A 21,784-nucleotide genomic window follows, 5' to 3' on the forward strand; every position below is an offset into this window, starting at 1 on the left:
GCTGATGTAGATTATTGGTTTGGATCTCCAATTAAGCAAAGCAAAACACAGTATTCAATATGATTCGTTTATTTGTCATTGTCATCAATAAATGACATTTAGTGACTATATGTAAGAAAGCATTTACAGATGCCTCAGAATACGAAGAGGCTTGCTGCTATGGAGTGCAAAATAGACATGTGGTGAATAAATAGCAGAGATGTTGATTATTGCTTAAGAAAAGTCTGCAGGGAGTGACAGACTAATGTTTAAATCTGCCTTCAATCTGAGCTACATGAGCCTTAGTTTCTCCTTACAAAATGGGGATAAGATTTATTTAAAGGTTTGCCTTTGAGAGTAAATGAGATGATACGTGTTTTGGTTGTCACTATTTTACAATGGCACGGAGATGGAGATGGCATGTTGCCGTAAGTATAATACAACAAGGAGTGCACATTTGTGCTTGTTTTTCTGACAACAGTACTAAACTCTTCATCCTTGGTGGAATCTCCCTTGTATGGCTGCTCTCCTTTGAGGGCTGCAAGGTCACAGTCAGAAGTGTGGTGTGGAAAGGGTGGTGGTCTTGCTTAAACCCACGAGCAACACTTTCACGTCTGTTTCCACTGGTAGAGGACAATGATTCATAAAAGTGTTGCCCTTCAATGTAGATATTGTCATTACATTTAGATATTGCCATTAAATTTAGAGCATGTCATTTTATCCCTAAGAATCTAAAAATCATGTACAAGGGTGAACAAGTCATTCTCTTGTAAAAACTTTCAAAATCTTGTAAAAACTTGCAAAGAGTCTCAGAATCCACTGCTGTTATCAGCTAATCTATTCACTTGATTCCCAGATGGTCCATTCTGTCTGTAATAAGAACGCAAGCAGGATATATGAGTGGCATGTAGGTGTCATACCTCTAAGTGCGACAGTTGATTTCCCCATCAGGCTCACCCACCACAATTCCTTATGTTCTGGGCCTATTAGTTTCATTAGGAATGGCAAGATGGAATATATATATATTCCAAATCTTTAGCAACAAACCTATCCTATGTACTTATTCTAAGTCATTCCTATTATACAGACATTCTCTGGACTATTGTTCAAATGAACACTTCATAAACAAACTTCCATTATAGACATGTATTAAATTTAATCACAGTGCCACCATTGCACCTAAAATACTCGAAGCAATTTTTGTGGTAAGTGAAATAATGGCCCTGCAAAACCCTAATCCCCAGAGCCTACGAATATGATTACATTAACTTTCTTGGCACAAGAGACTTTGCATATGTGATTAAGTTAAGAACCTGGAGTTGAGAAAATTGCCCTATCTAATCATGTGGGACCCTACAAATTGAAGACCCCCTTCCTGGCTTTGATTAGAGGAAGATGTGAGTATGAAAAGAAGGCACAGAGAGATAATGTTGGTGCTGAAAGTGGAGGAGGGGAGCTGTGACAGAAGAAATAGAGGTAGATACTGCCAGCTGGAATGTCCAAGGAAACTGGTTGTCCCCTGCAGCCTATGTCTGCTACTTTTCTAGGATTATGACAAAATAACTAACAAAAACTAGAGAAAGAATAGGCAAGGAAGTGATGCAGCAGGAGAGTGAGGCAGCTGGTCACGTTCTATCATCAGTCCTATCCCACTTTGGGTCTGGACATGGGGCTTCCCTAAAAACCTCAAGGCCTGCTTAGGTGATCCACTTCTACCAGAGAGGTTCCATCTCCTACAGATTCTACAATCTTCCAGAACAGCACCATCAGCTGGAGACCACGGGTTCAAGCACTGGTACTATGAAGGTTGTTTCACCTTCAAACCTTCAGCAAGGATTGTAACCCTCCCTTAATTTTTATCCTTCTGTGATTGGTGTTGAGATCTACTTATAGAACTATAAGATGCTAAATTTGTGCTGTCTTAAGAAATTAAAGTTTCAGTTTGCTATGGTAATAATTTAATACTAATACAACTCTTAAATATTAGCAATATGTGATTAGGGTAAAATTTCCCAAAATGCCCCATAAAACTTACTATATCTGCTTTCTTTGATCAAGAATCCAGACAATATGTGCTCATTGCTTTTAGAAATAATTTAAAATAATAAAGTTGTAGGATGTTTTTCTAAAGTCTTTTTAAAGATAGTGTATACCAACATTTTTTATTTACAAAGAACAAACAAAGGTTTAGAAATAATTTGTCTCTACAGCAATCATTTGAAAGCTAGCATTACTAACTGGAAGAACAGCTTTGCCTATAATACATCACTTGGAAAGTAAAAGGCAGGATAATCTGAGATCCACAAGCAACCTGGACTACTTAGCAGGTTCCTGGGTGTCCTGGGGTACCTAATGAGATCCTATATTTTAAAATGTTCATACTGGTGATACTTAATCATTATTACCAGCCTGAGAGAATTTAGAGCCACCATGAAAACACCTTCAAGTACATCTATGAGGGTAGAGGGTGGTTCCAGATGGACAGGATGACCTCTGTGAATTTGTGACACCCCTCCATCAACTGGATCCTGTACTGAACATAGAAAAAGCCAGCCAAGCATCAACATTTGCCTCTCTCTACTCCCTGACTGTGAATCCACTGTGACCAGCCGCCTCATGCTCCTGCCACAGACTGACCCTGGATCTGTGAGCCAAAATAAACCCTTTGTTAAGTTTGTTGTGTGAAGTACTCTATCACAGCTTGAAATGAAGCAACTAAAACAGCTATACAATTACTCTAGATGGTTCCCTAGAGTCCACAGTGAATTCTGGGAGAGCGGCAGCCTTATTTTGTTTCCCCCATCTTTTGTTTCTCCACTTATCTGACTTTCCCAAGCTTTTGTTTCCCATATGTTCCCAAGTGCTGGCAAAAATCATGAGCTCTGTGTTGTTCCTGTAGAGTGAGCTTTCTGTGTTGTGAATAGTGTGAGTCTTTAGATCCCTCTGCCTGCTGTAAAGGAGGCTACATGTGGGGACTGGAAGGTCATAAATGTAAGAAAATTGTGTGTTGTAAACCTGTGCATTTTGACCGTTCATGATAGGAAGATGACAGAGGTTGATATAGACCTAATGTTAGGGAACTTGACCTCCTTGGTTCCTGGGTAGCATGGTGGCTTCCATTTGGTGCCTAAGGGCTAGCCATGCTGCTTCAGCATTGTCACTTAGAGAACTGTTAACATAGAGGGACTTCCCACACTTTCAAGCTCCAGGAAGCCAAGAAGCAAAATAAAAGCACAGGATTTCTTAGCAGCCTGAGGGAGGAAGAGCATCCCAGACAAGCAGAGTGCACACCCAGGATACTAATTACTCCAGCAGTCAAAAGAAAACTGCAGTGATCTTGGAGGGCCGCTAAAAAGACCAAGTGCAGACATGACCTATGGTTTTTCCAAGTAACGACTGAATGGAAAAGTAATATCACCCATTGTAATAAAAGCCTGAGTTAGTGGTAGGTTATAAAGAAAGAAAACTGAAATGTGTAAAAGGAAATCTAAGACATTTGTTTATTTTTATTTTGGGGGGGCACATGTATAGGTGTCTATTTCCTCCAGAAGAGGGCATCAGACCTCCTGGAGCTGGAGTTATAGGCAGTTGTGAGCTGCCAAATATAGGTGCTAAGAACTGGACTCAAGCCAGCTGGAGGAGAAGCAGGCATCCTTACCCTTTGAGCCACTTATCTAGCCCCAGAAAATAACATTTTAAAATATGTAAACCAAGAAGATAAAACCAGTAACTGGATGGCTAGGCCAAGATGCATCGCATATAAAAAATATGAGCACCAGCATAGAGAGAGGTTTTTTTTTTTTAAAAAGTAATAATTATACAAACAAGGCATTTTTTCTGGACTGATTAAAACCTCAACCCTTCAGATTAAATCTATTTGAGTCCATCCTGTTTCAAGCAGGACTGATGAGGAATCCTAAAGTGATGTCTTGGCAGCATGCCTAAATTGCACGGAGGAAGAGAAAGCTAAATAAAGCAATGGCATACAAATGTAAAAGACAAAACAATAAAGCCATTTGTGGTGGGAACCTTTAATTGTCCACTTGACACGGCCTCGAATCCACTGCAGAAGAGAGACGATCAATAGCTGTTCTTACTCTGTGTCGTGAGGCGACCAGCTGTCTTCTATTTCCTGCACTATGACTTTCCCACAATGATGGACTGCATACTTGGGATTACGAACTAAAAATTAACCCCTCCTCCCCCAAGTCGCTTTTTGTCTGAATGTTTTATCACCGCAACAAAATGAAGTCAGGATGCCACTGGACTTCCCCTCTGTAATATCTGGTGGTAGAACACAGAGCATGCAATATTGTAGCTGCTAAATTTATGTTTACCAATTTCAACAGGACGCATTCATTTGATTAAAGGATAATTATGCTGGGTGCCCTCAATAAACTCTTTTAGAATTAGATATAATAGAGAAATAAAAAGTAATGGATTGAATAATGTAACTAATCAACATGATATATGAGATATTTAATAGGTCTTTACCTTCCTAATGAAGAATTGCTTTTTGTTAATCAAAGAAAATTTCAAAACTTGGCTGTGTATTTTGTCACAAAGGAACACCAACAAATTTAACAACAAAGGATTTGCTAGTAGTAGTCTCTTATCGCATTGCCTACAAAGCAAAGGAGACAATAGAACTCTTTTTACAAATTGAAAGAAATCAAAAGGTATGTATTTAATGCCTAGTATATAAAGTAAAGAAGAACTTTGGAGCCACACCAAATAGACAATCAGATGAAATGTTATGGCATTAAATATATTTTGGGCCTAGGCCCTGCCCCAAATGATGTGACAGACTTTGATGATTCCCCCATAGAAGGCCTCATTCTCCCTGGGGAGCAGAAGGGGGATGAGATGGGGTTGGTGGGGGAACATGGGAGGATGTGAGGGAGAGGGAACTGGGATGGATATGTAAAATAAGATAGTTTCTAATTTAAATAAAAACAATACAATATATATATACACATACATACATATATCTACATATATGTATATTTGTTATTGAAGAAGAACCTCACCTATAAAGGAATTTAGAACTTAACATAGGAGCTCAGATAAAGAAAAATCAAATAAACAGAAAATGACAATTCATAAAGAGCAATAACCTGAATAATGAAATAGAAATTGAAAAAGCAACAAACAGATAATTGTGTGCAGGGTTAACTCACTGAACAACTGGAAAGAGAGATGTAGCATGCAAAAGCTTCATTGGAGACAGAGAAGACAAGGATAACCAACAACCCGAAGGAGAGGAGCCAGACCCTCAGCTAGTGCAGTGCCCGAAGTAATATTCCAGGCAACTTACAAGGAAAAAACCTTAACCATGAACAAAATTATAATAAACTTCTCTGGGTACAAATAAAAATCTGGAGCAAAAGATTAGAAAGATAATGAAACGTCTATCATTGCAAAGGCAGCATGGTCAAATGGTTTCATAGCTGAACTGCATCTCACTGTAAAGGACCAAGGATCCTAATAAAAGTTAACTATTGCAATCCATGAAGAGGCATGAATGCATCCTGTTGAAAGATGGCAAGATGCTGAAATCCAGCTGCTGAAAAGAGGCACTGCAGAAAGCTGAAATCCACCCTCCTCAGACTTGTAAATTTACTAGAGTTCAAAAGAAAACACTTGTAAATAGAAGCCATTAGTGTTAGTTATAAAAATTCAGAGACAACTACTGCATGCCCTGTGGCTAAAGTCTAGCCTGTCTCAGAGGAAACCATCAGTAAATGTCAATAAAATAAATAGATGCATCAAAATGATAGTAATGTTAAGTGGACTGAAGAGGTGAAACACTTGAGCAGCATGAACAAGGCCCTGGGTTCAGTCTCCAGGAACACAAAGAAAGACCAACAAAACACCCCACTAACTAAGCTTAATACACTATGGCTGTAAAAATGGCCAGTCTTCATCAAATCTACAAACTTCCTCTACTTCATAAGTATAGTAAAGAGGACACAACATCTGACATATTTGTGAGGTAAAGGCATTTGAAACCATGCTGTAACATTAAAAATGAATTCCAGGTTTAAAAGATGAATTAAAAAAATGTAACTCAAAGTATTTACCAAAATCAAATAGCCTATATCATCTTAAATAACAGCTTGAAAGTGGATAATTCCAAGATGTATTTGTAGCAGACTTTCTTCAAAGCAATGGATATGGAAGTCTGAAGAATAAAACAGAATTCTAATACTTTGTATTATCAATAGCTCTCACCCCTGTGTCCTTGGCTAAGAGGAGAAAGTGGCCCAGTGAACCAAATGGGGGAATCATGTGGAGTCTCTCACTGTAGGGGAAGCTTCTATTCAATGACACTGTCAGTTCCATGTAACACTGCAGTGAAAATCAAGACATAAACATCAACATTTCCCGTTTTACCTTTCTACATTCCTTTTGATTTCTCCTTGGACTCCCCACTGGACAGACAATTGGACACTAGGGCCTTGAGACTTCTTGAGACTTATTGTTATCATTATGTGGTCAGTGTTCTATGCAGAGAGCAAGGAGATAAAGACAGATGAGGTTCTGGAGGGGCAGATATAAGATACTGGCAGTGTTCCAGACATTGAACTAGGGGGAAGAGATGTAGGGCAAAAGTCACATATAGTAGAAGTTAAAAAATAAAGCTACCAGTTTTTTGTTAACATTGCACTATCTAAAACAACTATTATATTAAATGTAACATTTAGTAAAGTACCTAGATATAAGATAAATATACAAAACCCGCTAGCTTTAAGGTTTGTTGTTGTTGTTGTTTTAAGCTGGGCCTTGAAATCCAAGCCTGTTATCCACCCACTCAGGAGGCTGAAGTAGTAAGACCACAAATTCAGGGCCAGCCTACGCTAGAGAGTGAGTTCAAGCCTAGTTTGGGCAACTTGGTGAGACCATCTCAAAATGAAAAGTACACAAAGGGCTGAGGATATAGTGCTTGCCTAGTGTGCATGAAGCTCTGGGTTCAAGCCCAAGAGCTGGCTCCTGCAACAGCAGCAAAAATATATAGAAGTACAATACATTATCTACAAAATCTGCACATAGTTGGGGTTAGTATTAATACTGAAAATTATAACACATTAAATAATAGAACTGTTGTTGGGGTACCCCGAATTGAGGAGGGGTCCCCAAGCTGGATTCATCACCCCAAGAATCAAGAGTCCATGCGCCAATTGATGCAACACGCAAAGGCTTTAATTAGGCATCTGCAGATGGGCCTCTCAGTCAGCTTTTAGACCGATTGGCCCTGAGGTTCAGTTACAATCAGCTTTTAAAGACAAAAACCACAAGCTTTTGGGAGGGGTCCCTATCTTGTGGCGGGGGGAGGTGTATGTGACTACTGACCAGGGGAAGTAGATGTCTTCCTGACCTACACGTTGTAAATTCCTCAAATCTTGGTATGAGTTAATCCTCTCTCCCTAAGTAAATGGTGGTTATCGTCTCCTTGTTTCCCACAAATCTTGTTTGCCCACCTCTGATGCCCTGGTCAGTTCTTCACAGGTGGTCAGCAGCCCAGAATTGGCCTTTTGTGGGTTTACAGCCCTTCTGCAATTAAGGTTGCTAAACCATACATTCCATTCTGTGGTTTGGCCAGTTCCTGGGATGGGGTCCTTTGTTCACTTCCCAAGTTCTCTAGTGGGGTGCCCTCCCTGTTTAAGCTTATATTTTATTTCTATAAATTCGGGGTCTTTCACTGTCATTATATACAAATGAAGAAATAAATCCTACAATGGGTGCTGGGGTCTGGCCCATATCAGTCCTACGCTGCAAAAGAGTCACTTATCCTGGACTGGCCTGAACCAGCCAAACAGCCCCGGGTCTGACCCTGAGTGGGGGAGTGTGGATCAGGGAAGTCCTAGCTACCCAACCAACAGCTTTAAGAATGACACAGAGATATATTGTCTTTTCAGGAAGGCTCTCAGTCCATACTGGAGACACCAGTTTATTCCAGCATCCTCTTAAATAGCTTTCTAGAAGCAGGAGTACTGCCAGAAGACATCTATTATCATGTATATAGGGCTGACCAGGAAACACGTTCTTTAACCCTAGAGACAGTCCTAGAATGCACATACACAAACCTTCAGACCTCCCATAACACAGGTCTCAGAGTCTTCAGGTATGTCTCAATGGCCCCAGGCATGTCCCACTAGCCACATGATGGGTGCCTGGCCTAGACCTATTGTTATGCAAACTAGAAGTCATTCTCCACTGTGGCCACACCATCCAGAGGTAACCAGGCCACATCTAAATTACAGTAGGAGATTCTCAGAGCTCCTGGAATTGAGCTGAGGTCTATATTGAAATATCATATTCTGGCCCTGACAAATGTGAAGATCTAATTAGGGACTCTCTTTTTCTATCACTTGCTGCTAGATGTTTTTAACGTAGACTTTTATTAAACAACAAAGTCCTGAACAAGTTACATCATCCATGTTACTTCTGTTGTCTCATTCCAAACATGCTAATGCCAGTGAAACAATCTTTTTGAAATTTTGTATGCCTGGAAGTATTTTACTTAGGTCATCTTATTATAACAGCAATTTGATTAGATATAAAATTGGGCATTCAAAGTTCCTTTTCTTCCCTATTGCTTAAAGTTTATTTAAGTATTTGAAGTTTAAGTATGTATCTCTTTACATTTTTAGTTTCAATTCCATCTGTGACTCCCATTATCCAGAAGCTGTGCCCCGATTTCTTGCCTCCTGTTTCTCAATATTTTTAAATGTATTTTGTGTCTTAAACCTTCCTGTTTCAATCTTGTAGAGCTCCATTGCTGAAGTTCTCATTTGCCCAAATCACTTCTTCATCCGGATCCATTTATCCACTATCCTACATTATCATGTCCCTGTTGTGTTCTTTTTTTTCTAGTTCCTAATTTTGTTTTGACTTTGATTGGTTGATTGTTTGGTGTGTGTGTGTGTGTGTGTGTGTGTGTGTGTGTGTTCCTGAGTATGCATACCACAGTGCACACACAGAGGTCAGAGGACAACCTACAGAGATTGGCTCTCTCCGACAACCATGAGTCTCAAGGACTGAACTCTGGTGACAAACACCTTTCCCAACTGTGCCTTCCTGCTGACAGTGCAGCTTTTGTCCCTTACATTTTCTCTCTCATTTATTTCTATTAATAACTATTAAATAACTTAATAATCAAACCCTAATATAATCAATCTAGTACTGTTCCTGCTTGTTGCTTTTCTGTGTTGTTACAACCCTCATAGCTCCTTTAGCTATTTCAACAATTGAACTGATGAGTTCTGGATTGGGTCCTTAAGACCACAGCCAATCACTTTCACTTGCTAAGATTTCTCTAGCCCAGTTACCTGGGACAATTGACTTTCAGGAGACATTAACCACAGAGATCATTTTTGCTCATCGGAAGAGCGGTAGCTAGGCATCTGACATTGAGAGGGCAGGGAGGCTGCTAAGCCTTGATGATGCAGAGGACAACCACTCTAATAGGTACTTACCTGGTCATGAGTCCCAACGTTGCAAAGTCCTGTGCTAGTTAACTGTCTGGCACAAGGTTTAGACCTTAGGGGGTAACAGCATTGCAGTCTGCTGGCCCGGGATAAATGAAAAGGGTTTCAGGGTCTATTTATTTAAATTCCAGAATGCTCTATAATGCTCTGTTATGATGCCAGTGAACACCTGCCCAAGTGTCTGGCTATACGTGCATCCTTCAAACAACAGAGAGCCAAACAATGATTATACCAAGGAAATGAAAGTAAAAAATGCAGACTGTAAGTGAGCATAGTTGTTAAGAGAAGCTTTTTCCTTGAGAGGGAGCCGTTCCGCCAGCCTGGTTCCAGAGCCGTATCAGTCCCAAATAAACACACAGGAGGCTATATGAATTATGAAGCTGTTGGCCTTGCTTGTTTCTTACTGGCTAGCTCTGACTTAAGTAATTACCCCATAATTGTTAATCTAAGTATGTCTCTTACCGGAGAGGTTTCCGGGCTTCCTACCCCAATGGCGTTACCTCTCGAACTCCTGTGTTTCTCTTACCCAGAGTCCTTCTGGACTCCTAGTCCCTCCCATCTAGATTCCCTATTGGGCAGACAGTACTTTATTGACAAATGCACAGGACTTCCCCAACATCTCCTCTTTTCTGTTTAAACAAAAAGAAAGGTCTTAACTTTAACATAGTCAAATTGTATATGACGGAACAGTTATCAAGTAAGAACATAGTTACAATATTTTAGCAAGATTTAAAGAAAATATCATCCATCCCATCCTTGTGAGTACAAAGTTCTATATGTAGAAGATTTCTCAGCAAAACAGGAAATTTCAAACTGTCCATCTGCATTGGCAGTCTGTTATTCACTTTTCTTTGTCCTGTAGAAAGTCTCTTAGACTCTTCCATGAAGCAGGAACCCTGTAAGACTGAGTTCAGCAGTCACTTTCCTGTGGGTCCTGCATGTTCAGTTTATACAGCAACAGTCAAACAGTCTAGGCAAGAGCAGTTTCTTGCCCAAATGGCTAACCTTGCCATGTTGAAAGCAAACTCCGTAACAAGTTTCTTCCATGCCCATCTTCCTCTCATACGTAATTGGTGCTGCCAGGAGCAGACATTTCTCATTGTCAAGAAAAACCTTAAACCATTTTAAATCATAGTTGTTCTTGTTTCCTGATTTTTCTTGCTTTATTTGTCCCATTCTTCCTACCTCCAATTGCCTGCTCTTTATACACAGTAAATCCAAATAGCCTTCCTTCTCCCTAAGATTTCTCATAGCTTTTGTTGTTAATTGTTGTTTGTTTTATTTCCAATTTTCTATAGACTTCTTCATTATTGATTTTGGAGAAAGCTAGTAGCATATTATATTACTTTCATAAAATGTCACCGTCTCTTAAATTAATTCAATAGACTCCCAAGGAAAGCATAGTACTTTCAAATTGAAACTGATAAAATTATTTCAAGGCTTATGATATCAAATAAAAGTAGGAGAGGACCTGCCTAGCCAGATACAAGAATATCATAAAAATTCATTATAATCAATCAGGATGGCATTGGCCCAAGATAGGAAAAAAAGATGATTAAGAAAAATATCCCAGAATAAATTTGAAAGAAATGAAAACGTGATAGATTCACTAAATGCTACTTGCACAACTGATTGGCTATACATTTATAAGATGATATTTATAAAAATGTATTTGAATTAAAATGTGATAAGTAAAAACCAAGAGAATTTATAAACCCTTTTAATTATGAATATATATTGACCTTCATAAAAAATGGAGGCATGATTTATAAAAATACATATTTAAAAAGAAAAAAACTTTAAATGGAAAGAGCTACTATAAATAAAATCAAAGGACAGGCAACATACTGGTAGAAGTAATTTACATGCAAATGATGAGTTATTACTCTCTCTTTACGGTGGTAATCTGGCAATACCTAACAGAAACATGGGCATAGGCTAAGACCAGGCAATCTGTAAGGATCAGAACTACTTGGCCACAAACCTGACAAGTTGTTCAAGTTAAGGAAAGCCATAGAAATGTACAATAAAAAACAGCATATCATTTTACCTTTCGTAGTTTGGCAGCAGTTATAACACCAACAGTTACTGTTGGCAGGGATGCAGGGAAGGTGTACTTCTACACTTTTCCAGGGAAATGAAAACCATTAAGAGACCTTTGGAAAGCAATTTGGCACCATTTATTGTAACTTCCAACACATAGACCCTCCTGACCCAGCAAGGTGACTTATAGAGGTCTAATCCACATAAGTATAACAAAAAAACCAGACTAACTCTTAAGAGTTTATGAACGAGGATGTTTACCACCACATTCTTAAGATTATAGAGATTGTAGGACTCTGTAGAATATTTTGGAGCCATCAAAAGGGTAAATTAGTGCTTTTCCTATGGACGTCAGGATGTTTGTTCTAAGAGGCAATTTTCACTGTGTTAAGAAGCAGAAAATTATACACAAAATAATTCATTTTTTTTTAGTTTTTGTTTTTAACTTTAAATTTAAATTAGAAACAAGGTTGTTTCACATGTCAATTCCAGGTCCCTCTAATAATTCAAAAATTTAAATCAATGTCACACCCTCCTGTCGTGTGCCTGTGTTCATGTGTTGTATATACTTGATTTGGTCCTTGAAAGGGATTCATGAAGTGTAGCCATGAACACTGCTTTTCCCCCTCCTCATCGCTGTCTTAAAAAACATCCTGTATGCTACTGCTTCCCACTGATAGATTAAAAACCCTGAGGTATTTAAGTTGCTGGCAGAGACTAAGGTTAGTATTGAATACCTCCAATCCTATGTAATAATGCAAAATTTCAATTTGATTAAGGTGTGATTTTAATATCATTCTCCCTCACTTGCTGAAGACAGGTAGTAACACTTGAGAAGAGGTGTAGAAAAGGTCACCTATCTCGCATGCCTTGTTTGTCACTCCCTGGTATAGTTTCTGACTTCTCCAAGGTGGGGAAAGTGATGAGAAAAATAATGTTTTTATGTGACTGATACAAGCCACTTACTCAGAGCACCTATATAGCCTGTGCCTGTGAGATTTTCAAGTAAGACTCAAGCATCATTCCACTCCATTCATCCCCCAGCTCCCATGGGGGCATCTTACGTTGTCTATTGGGCTTAGATGCAATTCTTTTCCAAAGCTTTGAGATGAGGGGTGAGAGCCCCAGGCATCCCACATGAGTATGTAAGAGTCTCAGCTCACTAGAGGCAGAAGCCCCTTAACAAATCTCAACCTCCATGGGGGGCTAAGGCCTTAGAATCCTTTCACTGGCTTATAGTGGGCAAGTGGATGAAGAGCAGAAATCTCCCTGTAGAGATGCATCTCTGTTCCTGTGTTTCAAACTCTGATCTAACATCTGCTGCAAATGTGTGCAGTGATTATTATAAAGAGGCTTGTAGCGCGAAGAAAACCTGGTGGGACATATGCTGGATTGTAAGGTTGGGAAGAGAGAGAAAATGAGAGGTTGGGTTATGGGACATGGGAGAGGGTATCAAAAGCAAAACTACCACTAATGCAAAGCGCACAGATAAACAGTGTGTTTGTTTGTGTAAGCCTACTTGTGTGCTTGGAGGGAAAACCACATATAGAAATTAAGAAGTCATTTTTATAGTACGTTAGTAAACCACCATGAGCTATAAAGGAAAAGATCTTAAAACTCAGTACGATATTGTGCATGCCTTGAAATTTAAAACAAATTCAGCAAATTCACATATGACATGTAAGTCACACATCTTCACTTCCTCTAGCAGCTAACATGTGCTAAGAATCCAAATTGCCTGATGAGGCCCTGAGCACTGGATATGGGCTTTCAGAAGGAGACTACCGGCTCCCGCTAATTGAATTTAGAAAACTCACGGTGGCATTATCCTGTCTGGAGACTAAATTAAATGCATGGATTATAATTCATTTACTAAAATTAGATGCCAACAGGCATATGGATCTAAAGTCAAAGTCTATTTTGCTCATATTTAGCTGACCATCCCCTATTTGACATGTGTTGTGGACTAGTGCTGTTTTTATTATTGAGACCTAAGGTCTCACCCAAGTCCTGCTTCAAGTACACAGAGCACATTCAAGATGGCTGCTTAACTGTCCTAGGCCTTATTTTCCTTGTGTTGGTAGCTAAGATCACTTCCTTTGCAGTTAGGAGTGTTCCATTTTAAATACCAAAGACTCCCAGGAGAGTTTGTTAAAATACAGATTACTGGGTGCAGCCACCAGAAGTTCTGATTCGGTGGGTCCAGAGTTGGTCCCAATGTTCCTTTCCTAACAGATCTCAGTGAAAAATAATGATGCTGGTCTACATAGCTGACAAATGTAAAGCTTGAAGAGCAAAATATTTGCTTTTCTGAGTAAAAATGGTGGATTGTAAAGAAAAGTAAGCTCAATACTTGTGTTTTCTCTAAAGTATCGGTGAAAGCCCTTGTGGGACATGTTACAGTTTTAAATGTGTCACATCTCGTTTCTTACTGGAATTAGAAGAAAGACACATGTTTTTCCATACTAATTTTTTCCTAAGAGAATGTGGACTTCTGAAGTCTTAGTGCCCAGGAGCTTGGCACATGTAGAAACTTGGTCAGGGAGGCATAGGTCAGTGATGGAATACTTACCTAGCATGTGTGAAGCCCTGGCTTCATCCCCAGTACTGCAAAACAAATACATAGAAATGAAGAATCGATGAGTAAATAAAGAACTATGAAAAGTGCTGCTAGCAACATCTGGGATGGCGCTCTGTGTGGAGGACTGAGCTCTGCGTGGAGGACTGAGCTCTGCGTGGAGGACTGCGCTCTGTGTGGAGGACTGATGCTCTGAGGGGAGAACTGAGCTCTGAGGGGAGGACTGCTGCTCTGAGTGGAGGACTGCTGCTCTGAGTGGAGGACTGGAGCTCTGAAGGGAGGACTGGTGCTCTGTGTGGAGGACTGGAGCTCTGCGTGGAGGACTGCGCTCTGAGTGGAGGACTGATGCTCTGAGGGGAGAACTGAGCTCTGAGGGGAGGACTGCTGCTCTGAGTGGAGGACTGCTGCTCTGCGTGGAGGACTGGAGCTCTGTGTGGAGGACTGAGCTCTGAGGAGAGGACTGAGCTCTGAGTAGAGGACTGCGCTCTGTGTGGAGGACTGATGCTCTGAGTGGAGGACTGAGCTCTGAGTGGAGGACTGCGCTCTGAGTGGAGGACTGCGCTCTGCGTGGAGGACTGAGCTCTGCGTGGAGGACTGATGCTCTGAGTGGAGGACTGAGCTCTGCGTGGAGGACTGCGCTCTGCGTGGAGGACTGGGGCTCTGCGTGGAGGACTGAGCTCTGAGGAGAGGACTGAGCTCTGAGGAGAGGACTGCGCTCTGCGTGGAGGACTGATGCTCTGAGGGGAGAACTGAGCTCTGAGGGGAGGACTGCTGCTCTGAGTGGAGGACTGCGCTCTGAGTGGAGAACTGCGCTCTGAGCTCAGGGAGACCTCAGTCTGAGTGGAGGAAGATCACCACTTAGTGTCTTAAACTCTTGAAAACTTATATTTCACATCTTTGAATAGGCCTTGTCAAAACAAGACAAAAATCAAACAAAAAGTATTTTCTGTTTCCCCTTAGAGTTGTTGTCAGAACTAAATAAGATGTTTTGTAGAAAATTATTTATAAATTGCTGAGTGTTCTGTATAAAGTTCTATAGCACAACTTCGCAACTGTCAACTCTCCTTAGGTGTTTAACTGGCTCTTTGGATGCCCCTCCCATAGCACTTTAGCTATTTGATACTGCACATAAAATTGCCAGAGGTCCATTCTCCATAAAGCAGCCACTATAACGAACGTGCTTCCTCCCGTTCCTCTCTTGCCGCCATCCACTCCCATTGCAAAAACACTAAAAGGAAGGGAATAAGCAATTATAGTTATGCCCACGTGGAAGCTTCCCTTTCCATGCCTGCTGTGCAAGCACAGATTCTGAATTCACAGCAGTTGCTGGCTGTGAGGGTCCTGCCCCTATTGCCCCATCTATTAATTAAGTATGGCCAGATCAGCTTCTGTCCTGGACAGTGTTTGGTGTTACCTAGGTCATGGATGCTCTGAAAAACTAATCAGCTGTGGACACTTAAGACTTTCATTCCCTACCAGCTAATGTTTTGCCATCCAGTCCTACCCTGCCCATGTACTGTAAAGCCCTGTTCAGATCTGTGTTTGGGTTGGCCCGTCACTGCTGTCTAAACCAGCTCCACTGTTCCCCTAATTAAAGATGCTTTTTCTTTGTAATTTGACTGTCAGTCCTCACCCTGAGTCACTGTCTGCAGTTCAACCCATGAGATGTGTGTCTACCAACCTCCCCAGAGCTCATGAACACAAACTATGACAGCTCATCTTGGGATTTTTGGTGTGGGATTTTTTCCCCGGTCTGGAACAAATTCTCCAACTCAGAAATATGATTGTTAATATTATTGTTCCTGTGTCACACTCAGATAGAAGCACTAGAGAAACGTGCACATGTGAATATTCATCTTTCTGGTTACTAACACTGTGAGGAAGAGTTGTCCAAAATGAAAGGCATTTCCATACACCACATTTGCAAGTCAAAATTTTCTCTTAACATTTAAGGAGGAGAAAAACAAAATTTAAGAGCACTTCCACCCTTTAAAGTTTCCCTCGGTGTAACTATTCCAGAGGCACACGAACTATCTTACCTTTGATCGCACTGATAATCTGAGGACCCTTTCTATTTGGGGTTACTATGGTTACGCTGCACGGGTGATGTGTGAGCTGCACTGCTGTTTTGATAAAAATAGGTATTAACTAGCAGCCGTGGTGCCTCTCATCTTGAAGCAGCTCTTACTGAAGCGCAGTGGCATACTTAAAGGGGGACGCGAGGATGCGGGGGACCGTCTCCAAGGCACCACAAGAGAACATCTGCATAAATAATGGTGATTGGTCATGTGTATAAAAATATTTTTAATTAAATTCCTTCTAATTAAACAGGGCATTTTTTTCTGAATCCCTTTCTGTTATTTGCACCGAGCTTAGCCTTGAGGAAGATGGCTGATTAACAGACCCAAGAACCTATAATTAAAAGCAGAACTGTTATTTTCGGAGAAAAGCCTCTTCAGTAGGGGTGACTTAATTGGGCTGTCTCTCATGATTTTTCATTTGTCATTGAACCCCTTCATGTTTTTTTTAAGATGGGGGACATGATTACTAACATTGGTGTGACCCACAGAGTTTTTATTGAACCCCTTCATGTTTTTTTTTAAGATGGGGGACATGATTACTAACATTGGTGTGACCCACAGAGTTTTTATTGAACCCCTTCATGTTTTTTTTTAAGATGGGGGACATGATTGCTAACATTGGTGTAACCCACAGAGTTTTTATTTTGGGCATGTGCTTGCTGCTTGTCCCTTTGCTCACGCTCTCTGGTCACTGTTGTCTCTCACTATTTGATTGTGTTCTTCATTTATTTGCTTTGTCATGGAACCTGTCATCCTTTTGTATATCATAGTATATAAATATTGATTTTTTTTTTGGTCACCTTCTGGCTCTCTTTGCCTCTGTGTTTCCTAGTGTCAAGTGGCTAGATACTTGGCTTATTGTCTTTGGTTTTAGCATGCTACCTTGAGAAATCAAAAGGAAACTGAATAACTTTTTATTCACATGCACACATACACACACTATCAAAATAAACCAACCAAATGCGATCAACAAAGGCATTTATTCAGTATCATAATGAACAAGGAGAACAAAGACAATATTTAATTAACATCCCCTGTCTGGCAAGTAGCATAGGAATATACTGAGGTGGGTATGTCACCTGTATTCATCAGAATGAAAATAGAATACTATAAAGTTCGTAGAGTTAAATTATCTGTGCGGTCACTGTGGAGAAACATGTTTGACTCTACTTTCAGTATGCTATATTTGAAAGATATCACTGCATTGAGACTATGGTAGAGGACAGGAGTGAGAAAATATTCATGTACTTTCCTTGAACTGCTAGGGGGAAGAGCATATTAGCCTAGAACATTTCTGCCTGAAACCATCAGGCTTCGAGATAGTGCTGGCAGACCAGCCATTTTCTCTATGGGATCTGCTACAAGCCTGCACCGTGTTATTTAACAGCACTCGAATACATTTTCTTAGTCTATCCAATTCCATGTTAAGCACACTGTGATAGCATCAGTTGAAAAGCCTGTATATAAACCTTAGTCCATAAAGCTCCCTCATATAAACCCAGATTCTATTCTTGAGCAAATTTACTCAGAAGTAAAAATACCAGCTTGGATTTATATTGTGTATCTCTTTCAAAGAACTCAAATGACTTCCACACACAGTGTCTCTGCTCATTTCACATCATTGTCACAGGGAGAGACGAGCCACTTTTTAGTAAAATAATTGAGGTGCAAAGAAATTTGAAGTCAGTCTGAGGTTTCACAGCCAGCCGGTAGGTCCTAGATGAGAGTGCAGGTTTTGTATTGCCTCAGTTTTTTGGACTGTGCTGTTGCTAGAGCATCTATATGAGCAAAATGTCTTAACAAACTTCAGCCAACTTTCTCCCACCTGAAGATCAGTGATGTTTTTACTCTACTCTCAAAACAGCATCCCTGCAAGAGTCAGCATGCACAAGAAGAACCCCAAGCGGATAAAGAACAGTCTGGCTTTTCTACACAGAGGGTCTGTCATGTGCTGATAAGGATCTTTCGTTGTGTACACAAATTTCTGACCTGATATATTTGGAATACATGATTGTATCACCACCATGACCAGATGATTTAATCCATTTCAAGAAGCAGAGGTTCTAAATACTTTATTGCTTAAGTCTATAAAGTTCACCACAGGCAGCAGAGTTGAAGACAGAGCACTTTCAGTAGTCTTTGTCCCATGCCAACTGCTGTTTCTCAAGACAGAACACCACTGTGCCAATCAAGTTTTAAGAGAAAATGATGCTCAATAGTCATGTTCTCATTTCACTATTGATCTCATTTAATGAGTGGCTACTGGGTAGAAGATTCTGAGAGTGAGTCTATGGCAGCTGCAGGTAAGAGGCAAACGGAGATCCTGTCTCAAGCTATTCCAAGCCTGTGGAGGAGTGTAGTTCCAACCACTGAGGATGAGTTTAAAGGACAAAGCAGTAATGGGGACGCAGGGAGGGCCTTGTAAACACAGGTGTGCCCTTTACTGGTCTAGTTGGCTAAGGCTCTGGGAGAGCTTTTAGAGGCTGTCTCACCACAACCCAACACTGTGCTCTTTGGAAAGGGATGGTATGCCAGCTAGTGGAACCAGGAGGCCTATTCCTCCTCTGTAAGAGATGGGCCTGTGGTGAGCAGAGGGTTTTCATTCCAATCCAGGGCCACACACATTGTGACCCCCCCCCAACATTAGCAAAGTATCCCTGGGTTCAGACACTTCTGGGATCACGGCTAGACAGACAGTTCTAACCTCATTCCAGAGGGAAGGTTAAACTCATTAATAACTTTCACTGTTCTCCCCAATACATTTGAAGTTCTGTTACTCTAAACCCCTCCATTGATCCCAGCACCACAGAGGGGGCCCCTCTGCATAATTAGGAAGATGTGAGGGATCCACATCCAAGATCAGAGTCTGGGTTCTGGGAATTACAAATTTTGAGATGTGGAAGGCATTTAAAAGATAATCTTTTTCAGCCTCCTCATCTGCAAACAAGGACCCTGAGACTCAGAAGGAGAAAGTAAATGTGCGCACAGTATGCAGAGGGTTGTAAGAAAGCACATGTTGAGCCTTCCTTTACTTGACATCTGGTTTCCTCCCGTTAAATCATTTCGTGTCAAAAGGGTAAGAAAGGCGACTATCACTTGCTTTGTAGATAGACTCAACACTGGCATGAAAAATGATAGTAATGGTGGCCGCAATTGTTTGTCCACATGCGGTATGCCAAGTGCTTTGCAGAAACGGTTCCTCTTAGCCGTTTGCCAGGACATCTGAGGAATGAGCATTTCTCTTCATTTACCAATGCCACTCACCTGAAAAACTTTAGTCAGGTAGGTAGCTGCCTCAAGATCACCAAAAGCATTTGCATCATGTGGGACCCCAACTGGGGTCACTTTGACACCAGAGTCAGGTTTCCAACCACCTCCCTCTACTCCAGCATACAACAGATAGCAGGGTCTCACACAAAGGTCTTGCTTGAGAAGTTTGAAGTCCAGTCCTGGAGCATCAGCTGCACAGACCAAACTTGGAAACAGCAATAAAGGATGGCCAGCTATGCCTCAGGATATTGGACATAGATGCAGCGAGACTCCAGGTGTCCTGGAGATGGGGTTTCAAGAACACACTGAAAAAACATTTGAAGCAATTCAACGGTTCTAAAGACATCTGGGAAACAGCTGTGGTTGATGGACCTCTCTGGTTTACTGCTCTTGGGAATAGAATGACTCTGCTCAATGAAAGTGGTTCATTCGCAGCAGTTCTCAAAGGCAGACCTGCAGAATGGGGGCTTTGAAAGCCCACACCTCTGTTTATGACTTAGCGAGGATGGCATACATTGGAGCAAGCTGGAGTCAGCAATTTCTTAGATATTTTCCTTACAGTCTGGCTCTTTTGATGGCACAGTATGTAGTGAGATCAAAATTGTGGAGAAATGAGGCAAGCAGAAAAGATCATGGATGGGTGGGGTCAATGTTGTTTATACATCCCTAAGGGTGGTGCCACCTTAACGATAAGGCGTGTAGGGTGGGAGAGTACCCACTAGTAGTGGGCTGAGAGTTTTCTTAATCTAGGAAGATTCTTGAGTCCTTGGGTTAAGAATCCTTCAAGTATCTTCATTTTTCCTGGATGTTCTAGATGAGAAACCCTTTGCTGTCACTATACTACTTTAACAGAAATGGTGATCGTATCTATAAACAAGTACGTACGTGGTGGATCACCTGGAGAATGCACAACACAGAAGCTGTTCCTACCCAAGAGTTAACCAAGCAGCAAAATTAATGCTTGCCAGAAAACCTCGAGGCATTGACAAACACATAGCTGAATAAGCAATATTAAGGATGACTAGCTTTTTTTAAAAAGCTGTATTTATTTAAATTTCATGTCTGTGTGTTGCTTGCATGCATGTATGTGCACCACTTGTGTGAAGTGTCTAAGAGGCCAGAGGAGGGTGTTGGGTCATCTAGAACTGAACCCCAGTCCTCTGCAGGAACAAGTGCTCTTAACGGCTGAGTCATCTCTCCAGCCCCAATGACTAACTTGGTATCCCAGAAGACCCTGTCCAGGGTTTGTGTGATGTTCTTTGGGGTCACAGTGCTTTTGAAAGTTACTCTTTTCACATGAGAAAATAAATGAATCAGCAACTGAACTTTGTATTTTTTGCATTATTTTCCTTCTAGAAAGATTACTGTAGGGGGCTAAGACTTCAGGGCTAGCAAAGTTAATTCTTGCTGCAGTATCTGATGTAATATAACACCTTCAGGATGGATTTCTGTCTCCTTGCCTGACCTTGTAATCTGCTGTACTGCAAAGTGTGGTTTGACTCCTATTATTGTACTCTCTAAAGCCAGAGATTTCTCCATTGCAAATAACATCTGTCGATCTATCATCTATCTATCCATCCACCCATCCTTATAACACAAACAAAGAGCTTCTATGTTGGCAACATGATTTCCTTAGACTCAAAAAAAAAAAAAAAAAAAAAGCAGACTTATGGGGTTTCGCTCCAAGGGAGCCAAGAGCTAATCAAACGGCCATTCCCAGTGACAGGCACACAGAGCCACTGCAGGTGAAACTGCCCGGGAAGAGGCTGGAGACCTGAGTCTGTATCTGGAAAGAGAGAGGACTGAGATCCCCATGGGGAATATGTGTGGTGAGAAGGACCTTGAGGATGCTTTCCTGGCCAGGCTTTGTGTTAAAGCAATGATTTCAGGAGGACAGAGAAAAGAGGTCAGAGAGATTCAAGGAAAGCCACGGGAGGCCAGTCTCCCCAAACAAAGGAGAGATAAAAGGAAGCCAGAGTCTATGCCTCACATAGAGGGGCCAGCAATCTGGAAGCACAGACCAGGCACTCCGGAGGGCTAGGGCCTCCCACGTGGCAACCGCGGCTTCTTTTTTAGCTTGGGCAATTTTATGAATGGCTTTCTGCTCATTCTGAGCCTAAAAATATAGAAAATTCAGAATAATGAAACAAAATGCCCCAAAGTAATAATTCCAGCAGTTGTTTTCTCCTCTTATGGGGTTACTTTGTGATTTGGGACTTATATCAATAACTGAGACTGTTGGCCTGGCACCCTGGTCTGAACTCCATCCATGTTAGCACCATAATGGTGACTATGTATGACAGTGTGGCCTGGAAAGGGTAAGCCTGGAGAGTAAGGTGACT

At 41.0% G+C, this 21,784-nt stretch overlaps 1 protein-coding gene across 1 annotated transcript in view; it reads left to right on the forward strand.

Moving 5' to 3' along the window:
• Slc9a9 (solute carrier family 9 member A9) overlaps positions 1-21,784 on the forward strand; it is a 534,247-nt gene that overhangs the window by 145,304 nt on the left and 367,159 nt on the right. The gene's annotated exons all lie outside the window — the stretch shown is intronic.

This window comes from Mesocricetus auratus, unplaced genomic scaffold (genome assembly GCF_017639785.1).
Source record: "Mesocricetus auratus isolate SY011 unplaced genomic scaffold, BCM_Maur_2.0 Super-Scaffold_100691, whole genome shotgun sequence".
NCBI lineage: Eukaryota > Metazoa > Chordata > Mammalia > Rodentia > Cricetidae > Mesocricetus > Mesocricetus auratus.